This window comes from Schistocerca americana, chromosome 7, assembly GCF_021461395.2.
Source record: "Schistocerca americana isolate TAMUIC-IGC-003095 chromosome 7, iqSchAmer2.1, whole genome shotgun sequence".
NCBI classification, from domain to species: domain Eukaryota; kingdom Metazoa; phylum Arthropoda; class Insecta; order Orthoptera; family Acrididae; genus Schistocerca; species Schistocerca americana.
The window spans coordinates 171,600,377-171,613,254 of NC_060125.1; positions in this window are offsets into that span (position 1 = coordinate 171,600,377).

A 12,878-nucleotide genomic window follows, 5' to 3' on the forward strand; every position below is an offset into this window, starting at 1 on the left:
AGTGGAAGACAGGTAAACTTTTGCAGTACCTTATTGATTACACAGTGTTCTGCAATTTTTATACAGGGTTCGTGCGTTAATTGTTTACATCGTACTGAGGTGGTGTAAGAGAAGTCGAGAAAAACAGTGCGATATATGATACTTGCGACCTATCAAGCCGGGAGACAATCTCAAATTGGCCTGCTAATGACATCTAAGCTACAGCGCATGCGCGCGCCACGTGAGATTTTCAATATCCTCTCCCTCTTTTACGACACCGGCTAAGTCGGCTACCTCGTTAACATTTTTAATTTAAGCTTTTCTGCGATATTAATCAAGGGAAAAAGACCTTTGTAAATATTATGCAAAAACTAATTACGTTTGCAGTTTGAACTAAATTTGTCTCTTATGAACGCAGTACTTTCGTAGTATAAAGGGCACTCAAATGAAAACGAGAGAGATGGAAAAAAGTAAGTAAAACGTTTATTATTCGAAAAGGTATCATCATAACTCTTACTATATGTATGACCGCCAACGCCTTCGTGGATAAGAGTTTGGAATTGCCTATGGATCCATGATTCTGCGCAGGCGTGCACCCCTTCGTCCGAATCAAATTAACGACCACCAAACTCTTCCTTTAGGGATCCAAACTATGGAAGTCTCATTGGAAGAGATCGGAATTGTATGGAGGATGTATATGTGCCTCCTAGCGAAATTTCTGCAGTTTAGTCGAAACAGCCTTGGCAACATGTGGGGGGGGGGGGGGGGGTCCACATATTAGCCAGTAGTGTGTGAGCTTAAATAAAAAAAAATCCAATACAAACAAAGATTAAATCATTTCATGTGTGGACGAAATATCTGCATACAGTAACTTAAAATATATTCAGGCTGTAATCGAATTTTCCAATATCCACCTCCTAAAGGAACGGGCTTTTAAAAAAAGTATTACTTAACAGAGCGCAAGTTTCGATTGAACAACGTGCAGGAAACTGGCCACGGCCGTATCAAAGGATCCATTCCTCCAGCCACTTTAAAAACGGAAACCACGGCAAACGTATAGGTGGATGACTGGAATGGACTTTGACACCTGCTCCCACTCAACGCGAATACAATGTCTTAATCGTCTTAGGGATTTCATCACTAAGGAGAAAAGAGGAGAATAGTTAGCGAAAGAAACGAAGTGACTGTTGTATCCGGTCGGGTGGGTAGATTTTAGGAAAGACTTCGTGGCCTGGTGGAAGGAATGTAATGTAATTGCGTTAGGACAGGGTTTAGAGATTACGCAGATGTAGGCAAAAAGTATGGCACATCCTCACTAGTAGTTGAGTTTAAGAGGGAAACGACAGTGTATCCGTCACTCTGCAGCGGAATGTGTGCTGCTTTGGAACTGCCTGGCGAATAAGAACTGGGTGCCTGAAAAGGACTCGAACCTGGAACTTTACTACCCGCAGAGAATTCTCTTACCGAATGAGCTAGCACGGCTTAGTCGATAACAATACTGCCTGCAAAATATGTAAATGTACACTACTGGCCACTAAAATTACTACACCACGAAGGTGACGTGCTACAGACGTGAAATTTAACCGACAGGAAGAAGATACTGTGATATGCAAATGATTAGCTTTTCAGGGCATACACAGAAGGTTACCGCCGGTGGCGAAACCTACAACGTGCTGACATGACGAAAGTTTCCAACAGATTTCTCATACACAAACAGCAGTTGACAGGCGTTGCCTGGTGAAACGTTGTTCTGATGCCTCGTGTAAGGAGGAGAAATGCGTACCATCACGTTTCCGACTTTGAGAAAGGTCGGATTGTAGCCTATCGCGATTGCGGTTTATCGTATCGCGACATTGCTGCTCGCGTTGGTCGAGATCCAATGACTGTTTGCAGAATATGGAATCGGTAGGTTCAGGAGGGTAATACGGAACGCCGTACTGGGTCCAACGGCCTCGTATCACTAGCAGTCGAGATGACAGGCATCTTATCCGCATGGCTGTAACGGATTGTGCAGCCACGTCTCGATCCCTACGTCAACAGATGGGGACGTTTGCAAGATAACAACCATTTCCACGAACAGTTCGACGACGTTTGCAGCAGCATGGACTATCAGCTCGGAGACCATGGCTGCAGTTACCTTTGACGCTGCATCACAGACAGGAGCGCCTGCGATGGTGTACTCAACGACGAATCTGGGTGCACGAATGGCAAAACGTCATTTTTTCGGATGAATCCAGGTTCTGTTTACAGCATCATGATGGTCGCATCCGTGTTTGGCGACATTACGGCGAACACACATTGGAAGCGTGTATTCGTCATCGCCATACTGGTGTACCACCCGGCGTGATGGAATGAAGTGCCATTTGTTACACGTCTCGGTCACCTCTTCTTCGCATTGACGGCATTCTGAACAGTTGACGTTACATTTCAGATGTGATATGACACGTCGCTCTACCCTTCATTCGATCCCTGCGAAACCCTACATTTCAGCAGGATAATGCACGACCGCATGTTGCAGGTCCTGTGCGGGCCTTTCTGGATACAGAAAATGTTCGACTGCTGCCGTGGCCAGCACATTCTCCAGATCTCTCACAAATTGAAAACGTCTGGTAAATGGCGGCCAAGCAACAGGCTCGTCACAATACGCCAGTCACTACTCTCGATGAACTGTGGTATCGTGTTCAAGCTGCGTGGGAAGCTGAACCTGTACACGCCGTCCAAGCTCTGTTTGAATCAATGCCCAGGCGTATTAAGGCCGTTATTACGGCCAGAGGTGGTTGTTCTGGGTACTGATTTCTGAGGATCTATACACCCAAATTACGTGAAAATGTAATCACATGTCAGTTCTAGTATAATATATTTGTCCAATGAATACTCATTTATCATCTGCATTTCTTCTTGGTGCACCAATTTTAATGGCCAGTAGTGTATTTTGATGTTGACATAGAAGATCTGAACTGCGTATTGAATTATACGGTTAAAAAGTAGAGCATGTTGGGAGTGCTCACAACCAGACGTGCTACTGGCTTGTGCGTCGTGAACAGTAGAACAGCTACTAAACCTTCGCAGTCACGTTAAAGAACATCACACTGGGATACCAGACATATACTACCTCATCAAAAGTATCTGAACGCCCCTATGTAATGCGGAATAAGCCACTGGATGTCACGAGACACGGACCTTCGTATAGACGGTGTATTCTGTTGTCAGTAGAGAAGCAGTAACAGCATAATGGTCCGGTCAAGAGAGCCAATCGACTTCGAACGTGGACTAGTCACTGGAACAGTTCAACTCTTCTCAACCTGCCCAAGTCACTGTTGTTTGCGTGGCTGTGAAACGGAATCGCCAGGACCCGGAAGACTTCATGTAGTGCCGCGAAGTGTCACGACAGTGTCGTTGATATAACATCTGTGGAAAATGTGAACTATTCTTTAGTTTATAGATGGAGAAATTTGGTAATGTAGTGATAGGTTCGAATGTCACAGGGGGCGCGATCGAAAGTATCTGGACACCTCTTAGTTGGTCTTAATATAAGCTGCGTCCAGCCTTTGCCATTATAACGACTTTAACGCTGTTGGGGACACTTTCAGTGCGGCGACTGTATGTCTGAAGGGAAATGGCACATCATTCTTACTCAAGAGGCGAAACCAGAGAAGACAGTGGACGCAGATGTCTGGAGGGACGTCAACGTTCTAACTCGACGACCTCTTCACGCTCTTCTCGGCGGAAGGACGTCGTTTTGGCCTGGTTACGATTTGGACACTGCCGGTTCAGCCACCGCCATCTGCTGACGGCTGCGCCGGCGCCGTTCTGCCCATGTGGGCAATTGCTGACGGTACGCCACATTTTAACGTCCTGTCCGAATTTTAATACACTGCGCATTGGTCTTGGCCTGCCATGTACTCTGGATGAAATTTTAGGGGGCTCGCGTTCTTCGTTTTATCCACTTGACAAACCTGTCTAAGGACATTTGATTATGCTGTTTTCTTTTAATCCCTTGCCTGTTAATGTGCCTTTTACAGTGTTGTTCTTTTTAGTTGCTGTTTTAACATTGTGCCTCGCAGTGCATTCATAATTTAGTCTGGGTGCTAATGACCACTGTAGTTGTGCGCCCTAAAACCACAAAAAAACGTTGTAACTCATCCGAAATGTGCGCCATTCGGTTCAGGTCATGACTCTATGCAGTCCGTCTGTTGCGGGAATGTTATTGTCCACAAACTATTCAAAAATGGCTCTAATCACTATGGGACTTAACATCTGAGGTCATCAGTTCCCTAGAACTTAGAACTACTTAAACTTAACTAACCTAAGGACATCACACACATCCATGCCCGAGGCAGGATTCGAACCTGCTACCGTAGCAGTCGCGCGGTTCCGGACTGAGCGCCTAGAACCGCTAGACCACCTCGGCCGGCTCCACAAACTATTGCCTGACGCTGCTTTATGACAGGGTGCATTGTCATCCTGAAACAACAGTCATCGTCTCCTAACTGTTCCTCTACTCTGCACAGTACACAATGCTGTAAAATGCGTTCCTTTCCTTCCATGTATAGCACAATAAGGAACTACAACCTAACAACGAAAAACACCCCCTTACAGCAACACCATCTCTTCCGTACTTCCTTGTTGGCACCACACGCGATAAGTAAACTTCTCCAGGCATTCTCCAAAACCAAACTTTTCCATTGGATTGCCACAGAGCACAGCGTGATTCATCACTCCAAAACACTCGCTTCCAATCAACCACCACAAGCGTCACTAACACTGACCACAGAAAAATCTGCTGTGCCAGTCTACCCCATTCTTTTTAACTCCGTCAACAGTCGTTATACCACCGAGCGAGGTGGCGCAGTGGTTAGACACTGGTCTCGCATTCGGGAGGACGACGGTTCAATCCCGCGTCCGGCCATCCTGATTTAGGTTTTCCGTGATTTCCCTAAATCACTCCAGGCAAATGCCGGGATGGTTCCTTTCAAAGGGCACGGCCGACTTCCTTCCCCGTCCTTCCCTAATCCGATGAGACCGATGACCTCGCTGTCTGGTCTCTTTCCCCAAACCACCCAACCAATCAACAGTCGTTATGGTAGCTGGACTGCTGACAGCACTTTGGAAATCACAAGTGATTTCTTCAGCTGACTTCCTGCGGTTATCCGAGCGGGGTAGCCGCGTGGTCTTAAGCGCCTTGTCACGGTCCGTGCGGCTGCCACCGTCGGAGGTTCGAGTCCTCCCTCAGCCATGGGTGCGTGTGTTGTCCTTAGCATAAGTTAGTTTAAATTAGATTAAGTAATGTGTAAGCTTAGGGACCGATGACCTCTGCAGTTTGGTCTCATAAGACCTTACCACAAATTTCCAGTTTTTTTTTTTTTTTTTTTTTTTTTTTTTTTCCTGCGACTGTGTACATCCACGCTCGGCAGTACACGACGGTCTCCATCCTGCAGTACACTAGACCTGCCTGGTGTTGGTGTAGCATTACGCGAGAGTGTCCGAATATTTTTATCAGCCAGTGTATGGTAGAGTGTGTAGTGCTCAAGAATTTGAGGCCACTCGAACAGTTTTGAAGTCGCACCTGCGTAGAGGAGCGGATGAGCCACGCTCTAGTTTTATAGGTATAAATGATACTAGGAAGAATTCAACGCAGTATATGTTAATTTCATTATTTATTTCTCTCATGCGGGAAGGCCCAGCACCGAATAAGATGCCACTCTTCAGCTATATGATTTAGAAACAAAAAAGGAACGTAAAAAATTTTACACCATGAAATACTAATGATGTTAATGACATGATATTGATAATGTGCGTTTTTTCTCGATGATTGTGGTAATGGTGCGGACTCCTGATAAAAGTAAGAAAGGAAATTGTAAATGGAATATATTGGACGTTTTACTGTAGCCGAAAAACCTGCTCTGCTGGAATCAACGAAATTCCCGTAGACAACGACTGTGTGAAATCGATCTTGCTTTGTTGGCCGTCCGCTGTGGCCGAGTGGTTCTAGGCGCTTCAGTCTGGAACTGGGCGACCGCAACGCTTGCAGGTTCGAATCCTGCCTCGGGCATGGATGTGTGTGATGTCCTTAGGTTAGTTAGGTTTAAGTAGTTCTAAGTTCTAGGGGACTGATGACCACAGATGTTAAGTCCCATAGTGCTCAGAACCATTTGAACCATTTTTTTTAATGATCTACAATGGAAAGTCACAAACACCATTCTCTATTGATCCACCATGGATACGTGATAGCGGCCGGTCAGAGATTACCGTAAAAAGTCACCACACAGCCGTATTTTTATACAAGTTGTTATTTTATTCACAAGACCAGTTTCGGCATCTTATTAATACCATTTTCAGGTCCCTAAGCACTCCATGTATAGAGCATCAGACACAACGATGCACGCATAACGGAAGCCATCAGCACCTGGGTTCCGTGAATTTTTTGTGGAGTGTGTACTTCCAAGACTTGACAACCAAGTGCACACTCCACCAAAAATGATGATTTGCGCAACCATACGGTGTTATTCCGCGGGTTCCGCGGTTACTCTGCGACGTCGCATTATTGCCAAAAATTATGTGACCGTTTTGGCTGATGAGGTCCATGCCATGGCACAATGTTTATTCCCCTATAGTGATGCTGTGTTCGAAGACGACACGGCCTCTGTCCATACTGCTCGTATTGTCCAGGTCTGGTTTTGTGAGCACGAAGACGACTTGTTGGATCTCCCCTGTCCACCACAGTCACCAGATCACCATATTATTGAAACTTTGAGACTTTGCAGTACACTTTGGAGAGCAGGGTGCGAGATCGCTATCCATCTCCATCATAGTTGATTTAACATGCCACTGTTTTGCAGGAATAATGCTGTAACAAGCCCTTTAAAACCATACGGGGCCATTCCGAGACGACTGGAAACTGTTTTGGTTGCCAACAGATTTCCTACACCTTACTAAGTTTGGTGATTCCAAATTTTGACGTCCTTTGTAAGTAAAATAAAAAAGACTTTGCATCGTATCTGTTGCAGGGGTAATGACTTTAAAGAAAGAGAACAGGAAAGATGACCCTCTCGCCCATCCCCCCACCCCCTCCATTTCCCGTCAGAAAGGTCACAGTTCGTAGTAATAGACTGAAAGTCATCGAGTAAAACAGAAGTAATATCCGACGTTCCCCAAGGGAGTGTTATAGGCCCTCTATTGTTCCTGATCTATGTTAACGATATAGGAGACAATCTGAGTAGCCGTCTTAGATTGTTTGCAGATGAGGCTGTCATTTACCTTCTTGAAAAGTCATCAGATAATCAAAACTACTTGCAAACTGATTTAGATAAGGTATCTGCATGGTGCGAAAAATGGCAATTGACCCTGAATAAAGAAAATGCGAAGTTATTCACATGAATACAAAAAGAAATCAGTTAAATTTCGATTACGCGATAAGTCACACAAATCTGAAGGCTGTAAATTCAACTAAATACTTAGGGACTACAATTACAAATAACCTAAATTGGAACGATCACAGAGATAATATTGCGGGTAGAGCAAACCAAAGACTGCGATTCATTGGCAGAACACTTAGAAAGTGTAACAGGTCTACCAAAGTGACTGCTTACACTACGCTTGTCCGCCCTATTCTGGAGTACTGCTGTGCGGTGTAGGATCCGCATCAGATGGGGCTGACGGATCACATCGAAAAAGTACAAAGAAGGGCAGCTCGTTTTGTATTATCGCGAAATAGGTGAGATAGTGTCACAGACATGATACGTGAATTGGAGTCGCAATCATTAAAACAAAGACGTTTTTCGGTGCGACGGGATCTTCTCATGAAATTTCAATCACCCGTTTTCTCCTCCGATTGTGAAAACATTCTGTTGGCACCCGCCTACATAGGGAGAAATGATCATCATGATAAAATAAGAGAAATAAGGGCTCGCACGGAAAAATTTAAGTGCTCGTTTTTCCCGCGTGCCATTCGAGAGTGGAACGGTAGAGTGACAGCATGAAGGTGGTTCATTGAACCCTCTGCCAGGCACTAGGTAGGATAGTTGGCGTCTATCTTTAAGCCTCGCCCCGAACAGATTTTTCAGCATCTTCGTGACGCTCTCCCATGGGGGAAACAAACGTGTGTCCATTCGCGCTGCTCTTATTTCTATGCATAATAACCGCCGTTGGTCCTACTGAAGTATGAGTCCGGCATTTGAGCAATATTATAGGACGAGTCGTAGGTGTGTTTGTAAGTTACAAATAGAATAGTGCACTCTAGTAGCTTACCCATGCAGAACTAATATGGAAAAAGGAGGAATTGTTGTATATATTAAGACAGAACACAAGTTCAGAAACACTGAGACAAGTATATTTTGTAGTGGTCAGCACACAGAAATGTGTGCTTGTGAATTAATTCAGAGAAATAGTCACTTTCAATTCTAACTGTACATAGGTCCCCACTGGTAAATTTTAAAATGCTACGAGGAATCTGGATTCCTTAGAGTGCAATCTGTCAGAACGCACCAAACAGTCAATAGTCTGTGGTGACTTTAGTGAAGATTTTCTAAAGAATTCTGATTGGAAAAATGGCCTGGAAACCTTATTTGGATCCTACATTTTGTTCTCAGTCACCAACACGAGTGACAGCAGGACCCTGATCGGTAATGTTTTCCCTGGTGAAGTTCAGACCAACAAAGTAACTTTTAACTTAGCAACAAATACTTTCTCTGACCATGATGCACAGTTAATTAGGATAAATAACTTAGTGTCTTGCAGTACAGGTACTCCTCAGCGCAAATCATTTAAAATAATTAATGACTCCAGGGCAAATGATTTTAATAATAGTTCACAAGGCATGACCTGGGATGAAATTTATAATTTAATCTATTCCATGATAAATTCATAGCATTAGTTAAAAATAGCTTTCCGCATAGGACATTAAATAACTCTGTAAAAATTCATGGATCACTAGAGGGATTGAAGTATCTTGTAAAGCATATGTACTACAAAATCTACTTAAAATTGCAAAGAAAAGTTATTAAATATCAAGGGACTTGCAAATAATGTCAGAAATCAGTAATACCGACAACAGACTCAAGACAATACGGATCGTATTGAAACGAGAGACAGGAAAACCAGCCAAAGTACAGGGTGACAATACTAATGTACTGAATGGATAGGCTAAAATGATGTGTCACAGGTAACAAATGTACTTAATAATCAGTTCTTAAATACAGTAGAAAGCGTAAGGACAAAAATTAAAGTGAAAAATGGCAGCAGTATGGTGAAAAAGTAACTCTCACAAAAATTCAGTCATATGAATGTGCGATCAACTTTTCCTTCTGAAATTAAGAAAATTAAATATTCCCTCAAAAATAAAAGCTAATCTTGTTTTTGTGTCCAGTATAGTACTAAATATTTGTTTCCATATAATAAATCTAGTCTTATTTGAAGTATATAATGAATCATTAACTCAAGGCATTTCTCCAGAGAGACTGTAATATACCTTTGTTAAAACCCTCTTTAAGAAAGATAAGATACATGTCAATAAATATCGACCTGTTTCACTGCCGACATCATTTTCCAAAATTTTCGAGAAAGTGATGTATGATAGAATAGTATCTCACCTTAACAACAATAACATCCTCAGTAAATCACAATTTCGGTTTCAGAAGAGTTGCTCTACTGAGAATGCCATCTACATGTTCACTCACCAGATTTTACAAGCATTATATTTTCTATGTAAAGTACTTGACTGTGTGAATGAAAGATTTCTCCCAGATAAATTGAAGTTTTATGGTATTGATGGCACAGCCAACCATTGGTTTATGTCATATCTAACCAAAAGAACGCAGAAAGTTTTACTTAGTAAATAAACCGATATAGTACTGGGATATAATTCTGACGAGGAGGATATCACGTACGGGATTCCCTAAGGCTCAATTTTAGGTCCATTATTGTACTTCATATATGTAAACAGAAGAATGCTGAAGATTAGATGGGTAGATCACATAACTAATGAGGAAGTATTGAATAGGATTGGGGAGAAGAGAAGTTTGTGGCACAACTTGACCAGAAGAAGGGATCGGTTGGTAGGACATGTTCTGAGGCATCAAGGGATCACCAATTTAGTATTGGAGGGCAGCGTGGAGGGTAAAAATCGTAAAGGGAGACGAAGAGATGAATACACTAAGCAGATTCAGAAGGATGTGGGTTGCAGTAGGTACTGGGAGATGAAAAGGCTTGCACAGGATAGAGTAGCATGGAGGGCTGCATCAAACCAGTCTCAGGACTGAAGACCGCAACAACAACAATATGTAAACGATCTCCATCTAACACATGACAAACAGCACTAGTTCTTTTTGCAGATGACTCTAGTATTGTAATCAATCCAAGCATGCACACAGAAACAGAAGAAATGGTAAACAAAGTTCTTAAAAGTATCATTGACCGTTTTTCTGCGATTGGCTCTTTTGCGTCTTCTCGTTGTCCCTGTAGAGTTGTACCATGGAAAGCAAGGAAAGGACGTTGTTTGGTGGCCAGTATTCTTCTCTATAACACAAACTGCGCACATGTACTCGTATTAACAGGGTTCTTTATTCATAAGAACAAGAAGTTATTTAACTTAAGATAGGTCTTCTGTAATAGTCCACATTAGCCTCACTGTTGGTGAAGTAGAAGTCCTGCTATGTATACTACTCTGGTCGTTATGCACTGACTGACTCTGAGCTAGCGGCTTAGCTAACTGTGACTGTGACTCCCACTCGGCGGCGGCTGATGACTTGACCCGTTGAATCACTGGATGACGGACTGGCTCTCGGGTCCGTGGCGGCCATCTAAATACTGGCGATGAAGAGGACACTGGCGGCGCGTTTCTTGCATGTTTATCTTTGGCCCCTCTCCTGATAGGCTCGCTTACTCTGGTGCCTACTATCGATCTTCTCACAGCCTCATTGCCAACTAAAGTGCTGGCGCCAGCTTGTGCCAGCACATTCTCACCATTTTAAAAAGAAACAATATATTTAGGTCTGCACATCTAGTTGTACTACACCAATGATAAGGGTAAATTTGGTGAGGAAATAATTAAAAAATTTTAGGTGCCCATATCGATGACAATTTAAAATGGAAAAGTATATTTTGGAACTCTTAAAATAACTTAGTTCAGCCACATTTGCGCTTAGAATCACTGAAACTCTTATGGAGAGACAAATCAGTAAGCTGACGTATTATGCATACTGTCACTCCATAATTTCATGAGGAATAAAGTTCTGGGGTAACTCATCTTTAAGTCTTTGTTGCTCAAAAACTTGCTCTAAAAATTACATGTGGTGCTCACCCACAATCATCCCGTACATATCTGTTTCAGGAGTTCAGCACTAACTGCTGCTTCAGGATATATCTATTTCCTTGTGAAGTTTGTCATAAATAATCCACTGCAGTTCAAAAGGAACAATCATGTACATAATTACAATACCAGAAGGAAAAATGGCAGTCATTTCTCCACATTAAAATTGTCTTCAGCACAAAAGAGGGTACACAAAGCTGTAACTAAAATTTCTGATCAATTACCCTGTGATATACAATGTCTCACATACAACAAAGTAAACTTTCAAAACAAACTGAGAAAGTTTCTCTTTGACGACTCCTTACATTCCATATATATATATATATATATATCTGTGTGTGTGTGTGTGTGTGTGTGTGTGTGTGTGTGAATTAGTATTTCCTAACTACCAACTACTAAACATTACGATTACACTACTGGGCATTAAAATTGCTACACCAAGAAGAAAAGCAAATAATAAACGGGTATTCATTGGACAGATATATTATACTAGAACTGACATGTAATTACATTTTCACGCAATTTGGGTGCATAAATCCTGAGAAATCAATACCCAGAACAACCACCGATGGCTGTAATAACGGCCTTAACACGCCTGGGTGTTGAGTTGAACAGAGCTTGGTTGGCCTGTACAGGTACAGCTGCCCATGCAGCTTCAACACGATGCCACAGTTCATCAAGAGTAGTGACTGGCGTACTGTGACGAGCCAGTTGCTCGGCCACCATTGACCAGACGTTTTCAGTTGGTGAGAGATCTGGAGAATGTGCTGGCCAGGGCAGCAGTCGAGCATTTTCTGTATGCAGAAAGGCCCATACAGGACATACAACATGCGGTCGTGCATTATCCTGCTGAAATGTAGGGTTTCGCAGGGATCGAATGAAGGGCAGAGCCACGGGTCGTAACACATCTGAAATGTAACGTCCACTGTTCAAAGTGCCGTGAATGCGAAGAAGAGGTGACCGAGACGTGTAACCAATGGCACCCCATACCATCACGCCGTGTGATACGCCAGTATAGCGATGACGAATACACTCTTCCAATGTGCGTTCACCGCGATGTCGGCAAACACGGATGCGACTATCATGATGCTATAAACAGAACCTGGATTCATCCGAAAAAGTGACGTTTTGCCATTCGTGCACCCAGACTCGTCGTTGAGTACACCATCGCAGGTGCTCCTGTCCGTGATGCAGCGTCAAGGGTAACTGCAGCCATGGTCTCCGAGCTGATAGTCCATGATGCTGCAAACGTCGTCGAACTGTTCGTGCAAATGGTTGTTGTCTTGCAAACGTCCCCACCTGTTGACTCAGGGATCGAGACGTGGCTGCACTATCCGTAACAGCCATTCGGATAAGATGCCTGTCATCTCGACTGCTAGCGATTCGAGGCCGTTGGATCCAGCACGGCATTCCGTATTACCCACCTGAACCCACCGATTACATATGATGTTAACAAATGGCTCTGAGCACTATGGGACTCAACTTCTGAGGTCATAACTCCCCTAGAACTGAGAACTACTGAAACCTAACCAATCTAAGGACATCACACACATCCATGTCCGAGGCAGGATTCGAACCTGCGACCGTAGCGGTC